We start from the raw sequence: 12,277 nt of genomic DNA, 5'->3' as shown, positions 1-12,277 counted from the left end.
TATCCTCTGCCGGGTTACAAATTTGTAATGTATAATTGTATAATTATTACTACTTGTTGTAATATTTTGTACTATACTCTGGTTAATAATAATAATAATAATAATAATAATAATAAATAATAATAACTTCAAGTGAATTTAGATTTTCATGAATATAAGAAAATAAGAAATGCATGATACAAAATTAACAAAAAAAAGAAAATAATTGAAGCGGTTAGTGAGGGAGCGAATAAGGTGGGAAGCAGAGAGAGAGAGAGACAGCTATCGAAATGATACTTACATGAAAATCGTTCGATGATGTATAGGTGTTCGTTTGTACACAGACTCAACCGGCGAGAAATCATAACTTCGAACGCAATTGCAAAGATCGCTACAAAGACTAGAGTTCTTTGTTCTGTAAGTAGAATTATTCACTGCGATTCTCGCTCTCTTTATTTCGGACAATCTCACTAGTCACAATCTTGCACCAACGCGCTAATAATTCGCTTTTTTATAAATCGATCTTCGATACTTCTTTTCAGCACCAGAACTCGCTCACTAGTGACGCGCGTGGTAAGGAAGTGCTTTTTTCTTCTCTACTTTTCCTCCTCTAGCTATTCGGCCTACCGTTATTTCTCTTTTACTCACGAGTGTACGCTTATCACAGCGTGTCTACTTTTCTTTTTCTCTTCCTCTCACTTACCTTACTCATTGCTCCACGACGAGGAAGTAGTTTCTGGCGCTTTAAGCAACCTCCGATACACAGTCAATGTATATTTAAGTATAAAATATCGAAAAGAGAGAGGCATATGACGAAGTTTAAACTCTTTCTAGTGTGTAAAACAATTTTCGCGATATAAACTCTTATGACTCGTGAACACACGCTCCTGTGACTAGTTACCTATAATTTGTTTGGTCCCAAATTTTACTTAATAATGTATCAACTCGACATCAAAATAGCATTTTCAAACAGTGATGTGCTCGAAGAAATCTGTACCAAAATACTTGAAGGGTTTCCTTGCACTAAAACAGAAAAAATGGAATATATATAGAAGCTAAATTCTTTCTATAGTTTACTAGTTTAACTAAAGTCTATTTATGGCTTGAAAACTACTCCAAAAAGGTGAAATAATTTTTTCTCTGATGTCATGAAAAATATAGGTTTGAAAACAACGATTAACCAACCTTGCTCGTTTAATTATTGTAATAATGAGAATAATAAAACGATATAATAACAGCTGGTAATAACCGTGATGTGAAAAGAATTCATATAAAAAGAAAACTAATGACTATATTTGAAATAAAATATTTGAAAGAGCTGAAAGAAATCAATACCAAAACACTAAAATTAAATCAGATTAAATTAATAATTCAAATGCTGAATAAATTTGTATACAAGAATGCTCATCCGTAAATGTCGCATATAGTAACCGCACAACTAAACAACAAACAACGTTGTAAGCGAGAAGATCAAGAAAGCGAGATTTAAAAACAACAAAACAAAAAATAATTATAGGATTCTTAATTTTGAAAAATGTCGATATTTTTTCTTTTTTTTCTAATCGCTTCATCTATATTTGAATTAAGTCGAAGGACGTAATGTTACGTCTTACGACGCATCCTTTTTGTAACAACTGCACACTCGTGAAATTCAAAGCTTCTAAAACTATTCGCACGTCAGCAGAAAGCTGACGAAACGCGAGGTAAATGACACTCCGAAATAAAGTTGTTACACCTTGCGACACATCCTCTTTTGTAACAAATGCATATTCAGGAAATTCAAAACTGCTAAAATATTCACACGTCAGCAGAAAGCTGACAAAACGCAAAACAAATAGCACTCCGAAATAAAGCCACCGAGCACAAGAATGTATATTCAGCAAAAAACAAAATGTCACAATTCAATACTGACCTGAAAATTAACATATAAAAAGCAATGAACATCATTACGAGTTAGTTGATCAGTAGTCAGTCAGTCAATAAGTACCTGTAAGACTCAACTCCGTACACACTGGTCCGACAATTGGTGATCATTTTACTTAATAAACTCACGACTGTTACAAAGTAATATCGTGCAAGTATTATTCAACAACCTATCCTATTCAATTCAACAAGCAGTTAGAGCCTGCTACACTCATACAATCCAACAAGCAGTTAGAGCCTGCTACATTTTATCAACAATTAAAAGCTACAATTATCAAGGTAGTACAATCATCAGACATACATGTCTACATATATTTATTATAAGGGAGACATATCCGACCACTAGTCAACATATTGGAACGTCTCATTCATTAGCTATTCGTAGTTGATGCACGAGACGTAACAATTGGTTCCGGTACGAAAAATACATTCGATTGAGATAAAGGAAATTATTTTTATACATATTAAAACTTAGTTCTTATTAATGAATTAACGCATCAAACATAAAAGAAAGAGTTCGAAAACCGCGGATATACGAGTAGGCGCCGTATTACAGAAGTAAGCAGCACACGTCACTTTCTTTCATAGTAACCGAATTTCAAAATTGCAATTTTGCAAAATTATGAAACTAAGACAACAGCAGAAACAAGTGACCGAGAAATAATTTTCAGACAGTAGGTCAAATACCATACGTAGATAGAATTTCCTTTTTTCTTTTCTTTTTCCCCTTTTATTTTTGTCATCTCAATAAGAAATTGTGTTTCCATATACTTCTACCATAATTTTTTGCTAACAATAATTTACCTTATTTTATATATTTTTCCTACTTCATCTATTTTGATTTTGTCGAATTCCCTTTGTTTATCCCGTTTATTACGAAAGTGCAATAAATGAGCAAGAAGTCCAGCACAACGAAGGACACATCATCCATAATTAGGAAACTTACGCGATCACAAATCGACAAGAATCCAAAATTAGAAGACCTTTTAGAAAAAGGACTGGATGAGATAGCTTTCAAAAAGAGTAACAAGCTACAAAGATCGCCTATTAAGACCAAGACCCAAGAAGAAATCGTAAGAAAAGAGAAAAACACAGGAGCAATAAAGAAAATCATACCAACAGTTGACCAATTAGTTGATTTAACAGAAAAACAAACAAATAAAACCGACTACACTGATTCAGACAAATATTCACTATTAAACCAGACGTTTGACACATTTGACTCAGAAAAACACGATAGATATTCAGACATTGGAGGATTTTTAGGTGAACAAAGCCTAATATTAGGGATACCAAAAGATATATTATTCAGCATAAACACAAACGAAGAATCTGTCTACACAAAATACTCATTACCAAAAAACTCTAACGAACCGATTAACCAACAACAGAACATCGAAAATTCAAAAAAAGACATTAGAAAAACAAACAAAACACAATACATAAACGAAAAGGAGAGTGAAAGAAACACTCAGCAACTTCAAAGACAAATTCAAGAAAACCAACGTATCACAAGTCCAGCAACAAACCCAATAAACATGGCAAATTCACACCCAATCAAATTATCACTTAAAGAATTGGTAAATTATGTTCCGGACTTCGATGGCAAAAATATGCCACCCGCAAAGTACATCAGAAGATTACGACGAGTAAAAAATTTAGTAGAAGACCAAGATGAACATAATGTAGTAGAACTATTGAAAGTGAGAATGAAGGGAGAGGCAGAAGAAGCTTTAGGAAACAGCTGTGTAGAAACAATAGACGAATTAATTACAGCAATACGAAGTCTATACCCAATTCAAGAAGACATACACGAACTGCGTGCTAGGATACGCAAAATAATACAAGGAACTACAGAATCAATTATCCAATACACAAATAGATTATGTCAATTGGTATTAGAAATAAAAGAAATATATAAAATACAAGAAACAAATGAAATAGCCAGGAAGAATTTCTACGAAGAATTAGATGCGGACGCAGCAAAATGTTTCAAAAAAGGAATGCGAACGGAAATAAAATACGAACTGGGTAATGAGACAACATTACAAGAAATGTCCAAAAAAGCCATAGAAATTGAAAATGACATAAATATTAGAAAAACAACAGATAGTATAACAATTAATAACACATATGCAGAATACAATGATTATTATAGACCTGAATTACCAAAAAAAATCATGATATGTCAAATTTGCCATGACCCCCAACACGAAGCACTATTTTGCCATTCTGCAGCATGCGTCTATTGTAAGGGATTAGATCACTTTTCTAATAATTGTAAAAATTCATTAGACAAAATCAATTTGATATGCAAATACTGCAGCCAAAAAGGACACTCAATAAGCGCTTGCCCACTGAATAAACGAAGAAATATCCATTGCCAATACTGTCAAGAATTAGGACATGAGGTAGGTCAATGCCCCTACATTGCCGACTACATAAAATGCTGGAAATGTGGAGAAACAGGACATGAAGCCATTAAGTGTAAAAATAAGATCACACAAAAGGTAAATAAATGCGATATTTGTGACGAAGGAAGTCATTCAACGCAAGAATGCCCTGAGGTCTTTTGTAAAAAATGCAATAAAAAAGGTCACTCTATCAAATTTTGCACAACGGGTAAAAATAGATCACCTTATAGAATATGCACCCTATGCCAAGAACAGGGACACGAAGAACAAGATTGTGAAGAAGCGCGAATATATTTCACAGAACAAAGAAATAAATAAAGTTACAAATGCCAATTATGTGATCAATTAGGTCACACAGCAAAGTACTGCAGAAAAATCGCGAATACACAACAATCTGCAAACCCTCAGCAAAATCAGCAAAACTATAACACTTACAATAGAAACCACAACAACGGATACAGAAACAATTTTAACAATGATCAAAGAAAAAAATTCTGCGCTTATTGCAAAAATATAGGTCACATAGCAAGTGAATGTAGGAAATTACAAGCACTAAAAAATTATCCAACTCAAAATATTTCAATCACATGCGAAGGTTGCAACGAAACTGGACATAACATAGATAACTGTGAAAAAATTAAAAGATTACAAGAAGAAAGAATATTTTGCAGAATCTGTAAAGGTGTCGGTCATACAACAGAACAATGTCGCAAACATGGAACAAACTCGGAAAACTCTGGAGCTCCTTTGGGAAGGAACGCCTAAATAATGAGCAGACAATAAAAACGTTCCAGGACAAAACACTCACTCTCCCAACACAAACAAAACATCACATAGATACATACAGCAAATTCAAAGAAAATATAAAGGAAATAGAGAGTACCATGCTACAGACAGATATAGCTAAAAATAGCACTGATATTAAACAACAAATTACAAATGACTGTACCAAAATATACATTATTAAACTAAAAAACCTGCTCAAGTACATAGAAATAGCCGAACCAAATTCGAATAATAAACTGCAACTATTAGTAGACAGTGGAGCACAACTAAATATTATCAAAAATAGCAGCATTCCACAAAAGCAGTTAAACAGAAATGAACAAATATCTATATCAGGAATCACAGAAGACGCAATAAGAACAATAGGTTCAACACAAATGTATATTGCAGATGAACCATTTGATTTCCATGTAGCACCGGATAACTTCTCTATTCCTTACGATGGAATAATAGGAATAAATGCCTTATCCAAACACAAATTAAGATTAGACAGAGGATACTTGGAAATAAATAATCAAAAAGTGCCATTAAAAGAAATCACTAGCAGAAATCAAACAAACACATTTACAGTACAAACCTCAAAAGAAATTAATGAACATCATGACACATGGAAACCCATAGCATTTGATAAAAGATACATAGTAAGCAAAAATGATATTGAAATAAATACGATTACACACAGCAAAGAAGTATCAATACATAAAGATGTAATTCAAATCCTAAATATAATAAGCGACATACAAGAAGAAACAAAAAATAGTACGAATGATCAAATATATGGGAATCCAGAAACAAAAATATCTCAACCTAACTATAACTCAAGCGTAACACAATTTATTGGAAACATTAATAAAGCCCTGGAAGACGAATCCAATGAAACCAAGGAGAACTATACTATTAATGATTATTCAAATTTTTGCGACACATTGAGAGATAACGTTACAGGAGAGATCGATAGAAAATATGACAAAATGACGAACCTTCACATTATAAATGATATAGAAAATAACTTCAAAAACATCAATGAAAAATTCACACCTAAAGAAAATAATTTAAAACCAGCACATATATTTACAACTACGCACAACGAAATTACACAAAAAGAGACACAAGAACATGAAATAACAATACGACGAAAGCAACTGATAGATACAATAAATTTAGAACACCTGACTCAACGAAAAAAAGAAAACATAAAAAATTTAATACTGTCATTTGAAGACATATGCTGGTTAGAAGGAGATAAACTTGGCCAATGCAACATAGAAGAACACGAAATTAATTTAACTGATGATAAACCAGTATATGTTAAACAATTTCCTCTGCCATATACACTCAAGCAAATCGCATGTGATGAGACAAAAAAGCTAATTACAAATAACTTAATTAGACCTTCAACAAGTGCATTTAACGCGCCAGTATGGATTGTGCCAAAAAAGGGATTAACAAAAGACGGAAAGAAAAAATGGAGAATGGTGATAGATTATCGAAAATTGAATGCAAAAACTATTCCAGATCCATATCTTATACCCAATATATTGGAAATTTTCGACTGCATAGGAAAAAACAAAGTTTTTACCACTATCGATATGGTTTCCGGATTTCATCAACTAAAAATGAAAGAGTCAGATATACATAAAACGGCATTTAGTATCCCTGGCATGGGACGTTTTGAATTCAAAGTATTACCTTTCGGACTAATAAATTCACCTAGAGTCTTCCAAAGAGCACTAACAAAAGTACTCGGAGACCTATTGGAAAAAGGGTTCTGCTACCTATACATCGATGATATAATTATCGTTGCAAATACGGTTGAAGAACATAACGAAAGATTCAAACTCATAGCAGAAAAATTAAGAATAGCAGGATTAAAAATTGAAACGAGTAAATGCAAATTTTTCCAAAAGGAAGTAGAATTCTTAGGCCACATTATAAGTGAAGAAGGTATCAAAACAGACCCAAAGAAAATAGAAGCAATAAAGAAATTTCCTATCCCGAAAACTATCAACAATATCAGAGAATTTTTAGGCCTAATAAGCTATTATAGACGCTTTATTGGACACTTTTCACAAATAGCAAAACCTATCATAGATTTACTACAAAAAGAACAACCATTTATTTGGACTGAAGATAGACAAGAAGCTTTTGAAAAATTAAAAAACGCCCTATGCACAACTCCAGTTCTTCAATACCCAGATATGGAAAAACCATTCATCATTACAACAGACGTTTCAAACTACGCGCTGGGTTGTGTACTCTCTCAAGGAGAGATCGGTGACGACAAACCAATAGCATTCGCATCAAGAATCTTAAAATCAGCAGAGAAAAAATACCATACATACGAAAAAGAAGCACTTGGCATAGTATTCGCAATAAAAACATTTAAGAATTACATATATGGAAACAAATTTACCGTCGTTAGTGATCATAAACCATTGTTATCCTTTAAATCAGCAGACAACAATTCAAGAGTACAAAAATGGAGACTAAAACTGGCAGATTATGATTATGACATTATCTACAAACCTGGCAAAATAAATACAAATGCCGATGCACTCTCACGAAATCCGATAGAAAATATAAAAATAAACGCAGTTACCAGAGCACAAAAAGCAAAACAAGAATCAAAAGAAATAGTAACAAATGAACAAGAAAAGCAAGAGGAACAAATCAAAATAATAAGAAAACAAGACAAAGAAAAAAGGAATAGAAATAAAAATATTACACAAACACGAGTACATATAGATGACGAAAATACAACACGGAAACAACATAACATAAGATTTACGAAAAAACCCATCGAATCAAGAAAAGACAACATCATACATTTTATCGATTACAAACATCAATCATTAGATAACACAACAGAAAGTCTAATGAAAATCAAACATATACAACCAGACAAAAATCTACAGCCCCAAGAAATTGAAATAAAACAGTGAAGAACAAAAAACATCTTCATAGCCTGTCTTGACACAAGACAGTCGGCTATGAGAATAAAGGAAACTCTCAAAAGTCTCTTCAAATTATTAAGAACATTAATAATTCGCAAGAGAATAAAGACATTCAGCATCTCAAAAGACCTACAATTAAAAAACATACACTGGACTGAAATAGAAAACATTCTAGCGACAACATTCGAAAACTCTAAAACTAAAATTATCATTTGCCTAAATTACATCGACTACGTAAAACTCACAGACCGAGACAATATATTCGACCAATATCACTCAAGCGCACTAGGAGGACATTCGGGAATCAACAGAACATGGAATAGGATAAAGAACAAATACTATTGGGAAAATCTGAAAACTGATATAGAGAACCGTATTAAAAATTGTGAAATTTGTCAAAGAAACAAACTAAAAAGAATAAAAACTAGACAACCAATGATAATAACGGATACTCCCATGAAAACATTCGACAAAATCGCAATGGACATAGTAGGACCTCTAAACGTTACTAATAATCAAAATAAATACATTCTTTCTATCCAAGACCTCCTCTCAAAATTCATAATAGTTGTTCCACTCAGTGATCAAACGGCAGAAACAACTGCAGATGCCCTAATTAAAAGATTTATATGTATTTTCAGTTCACCAAAAGTAGTCCTCACCGACAGAGGAGCAAACTTTACAAGTAAAATTTTAAAAGCCATTGCTCGTAGATTTAAATTTGCAAAAATAGAAACCACCGCATTTTCACCACAATCAAACGGCTCCCTAGAAAGAGCACATCACCCCCTTTGTGAATATCTAAAAAATTTTTCTAGTAAAAAAATTGAATGGGATAATTTATTAGAATTAGCCCAATTTCATTACAATACAAGCATTCACAACGCACATAGATTTACTCCGCATGAACTGGTCTTCGCTTATCCACCACGATTACCATCTAGTGAACCATTAAAAACTTCAGAACAATTGCCAACATTTAATAATTATCTATCCACACTTATACAAAACATGCAGGATATTGCATGCTTAGCGCGGGAAAACCTCATAATAGCTAAAGAAAGATCAAAAAAATATTATGATCGCCACATAAACCCTTGCAATTTCAAAATAGGAGATCAAGTGTGGCTCATTAAAGAACTTAAACCGGGAAAATTAGAAAAGAATCAAAACCTGGGTCCTTTTGAAATATTAAATATCACAGACAAACATAATGTAACAATAAATAAGGGTGGAAAACCGAATACAGTTCATGCAAATAAATTAATATTACACAAAAGTATATAAAATGATAAACCTTTCTCTGTTTTAGGACAAACAAATCATGTATTCAAAAATAACGTTATTCATTACATTTTTTCAAATTACTTATGCATACATTGGATATCACTGCGGCACCACAAACACAAACATCACAACATTCTCTCTACTGGACGCTGACGAATGCGACTTTAAAACCGAAACAATAAACTCAACAATAGCAAATATAGAACTTATCCAAGCAGCCGAATTTAGAAATATTCCAGTACATCAATGCAAAATTGAAATCCATCGGACAGTATACCAATGCGGACTATTCGGACGCCTCGAACCTGAACAAAATGGAGAACAGGAATACTTGTATGAATTGAGCCATGAACAATGCCAAACTATCCACGAAACGAGAATTTTTAAGTATGACAATTTTCATACGATTGCTGATTTAAAAATAAACGCCACAACAACCAAAGGCATAGACTTCGCTGGCGATGCAGGAAGCTGCAGCGGCGTAGCCTACGCAGATAGGTTCGGATCATGGAGTAAGGTACTTGTTCAAGGCACAATTAAAATCACATTAATACAAGCCTATGCGAAAATTAGTCTGAATAATGATAAATTACATTTAAGCTCAGGAACGATATGTAAATTTTCAGACACAACTTGCGTAGACTCTGACGGGGGTTATACATTTTGGGACATTTTACCTCAGGAAGAATGTTTTACTAACACTTACGATATTTTATATAAAGGTCCAGTAACAAAATACTTTAACACACACAATGACGACATAATATACATGGTAAACACTAGCGACACGACCTTTGCTTTAACAGCTAAAGACAAAATATTGAAATGCTAAAGAGAGTTCACTAGAACAGAACACCCAAAACTCTTTATCGCGGAAGAAAATAATAACTTCAACAGATACAAATTCGATAAAGATACTGTTACTAGCAAAAGCAAGGTTAACATCGATTTATTCACATACGTAAATTCTAAATTTGTATATGTCGAAAAACATTTGGGCAGACAACTGAACGATCTTTACAGAAAAATCATTACAGATAGGTGTGAAGTAGAGAGGAAAACATTACAAAACTCCCTATCCCTTGCAACCCTCTCCCCTGACGAATTCGCATACAATATCATGAAAAGACCTGGATACATTGCCAGGATCGCAGGAGAAGCAGTTCATATCATAAAATGCATCCCTACTGTAGTTAAGGCACAGCACCTTAGCGAATGCTACAGCGAATTACCAGTAATTTCAGGCAATGAAACCTGGTTTCTTACTCCAAAAACGCATATCCTCAAAAGAAGAGGTACTCCAATGAACTGCAACTCCATCATACCTACATACTACAAAGTAAATAACAAATGGATAAAACTAACACCGAAACCAACGGAAACAATATCACCACAAACACTCAAACCAAACACAAACATAAATTGGAAATTTGAATCCATAGAGTCATTAGCAACTAGCGGCATATACTCACAACAAGAATTAGATCAACTACAACAACAAATAATGTTCCCCATGGAAAAAGCATCTCTGCTAAATATTATAGCTAAAGAGATATCAGGAGAAGGAACAACAGGGAATATTTTTACAGAAAATACACTTGCAAAATTGGCAGAAAGCACATGGAATCACATGTTCAACAAGCTAGTCATGTGCGGATCAATCTCATCAGTAATCATCATGATATTAATAATACTGCAAATAACAAAATTGACAATTGACACCATCATCAGAGGATATACGCTGCACATGGTTTATGGCTGGTCTATGAACCTACTATGGGCCTTCTTTAGCTCAATAACCCACCTGTTAGTGACACTAGGACGACAAAACCACAACAGTATGACAAAAATTAATAAACAAAATGCAGAAATTGAACTAGACACAATACACACAAACCTGAACGACACAGACGTCAAGATACAAATCTACCCTGATACCTACTGTCCTATTCCTCAACAAAACTTACCTCTCGAAACAACAATAATCAAATACAAACATGACCTATTTTCAACAAAAATCTAATTGTCATGTCGTTCAGTACCCCAAATGCTTTACGTCATGGCCACATTTTAAGCGGGGAGGGAAGCGAGATATTCGCTCTAGGATATTAGGCTGAGATGACAAAGGAATTGAAAAAAAAAAAAAAACAAAGATTTGTTCTTTTTATCTAAAAACAGAAAAAAATATATATATTTATTTTTACAAAATTACAAGCATATTCGCAAATATAATCACACTCAGATACAATTGCAATCATACCGGTGGTCCACACTTGGACCTACAATCACATTATAAAAATCACTAAACACTTCTACGCATACCCTACGAAAACCATTGCAATAAACTAACAAACCATAAAAAAATAAGTCACGAAGACCCCAAGTATCTTCGTCTGGCCCATACTCCCCAGGAAGAAGGCCGTGCGCGTCACTCGGTCGCAATGCCGTAGAGTCCGCACCAATTGCCATCTCTGAAACTAACAAAGCAAACAGGAAACAAATTAATCCATATATATAAAAATACCAATATACATTGCAAAATACTTACATCTATCCTCACATACTTCCGGGTTCCGGGTTTCGGCCCGGCAGGAAGGGGCAAGCCCTCTCGTCTGGCTTTCTTCACAGCACGTGAATGCTGCCAATCCGCAAACTAAAAAAGAAAAAAATATATATATATAATAAAAATAACAACAAAAAAAAAAAAAAAAAAAAAAAAAAAGCATGGCAATAAGAAGTACAATCAATCTTTAATACTTACACAGACCATGAAATAACGTTTCCTTGGGAACCCGAACATCGTAAACTGAAAAACTTGAACTGTACAAAGTCGAGCAACTGCACTCCTTATATACTAAATAAAATGTACATACCACAAAATCTCTGTATAAACCGCAAACTAGTAGCTTTGAATTTCAGGAGTATTTTTATGCA

General features: G+C 33.5%; 1 protein-coding gene across 8 annotated transcripts in view; it reads right to left on the bottom strand.

Annotated features, from left to right (window-relative positions):
- The window catches only part of LOC131663385 (probable Na(+)/H(+) antiporter nhx-9), a 1,718,187-nt gene that overhangs the window by 769,927 nt on the left and 935,983 nt on the right, over positions 1-12,277 (bottom strand). The gene's annotated exons all lie outside the window — the stretch shown is intronic.

The sequence above is a fragment of the Phymastichus coffea genome, unplaced genomic scaffold (assembly GCF_024137745.1).
Source record: "Phymastichus coffea isolate CEN01 unplaced genomic scaffold, Cenicafe_Pcof_1.1 PCOF00034, whole genome shotgun sequence".
Classification (NCBI taxonomy): Eukaryota; Metazoa; Arthropoda; class Insecta; order Hymenoptera; family Eulophidae; genus Phymastichus; species Phymastichus coffea.
This window is presented reverse-complemented; position numbering and strand designations above follow the sequence as displayed.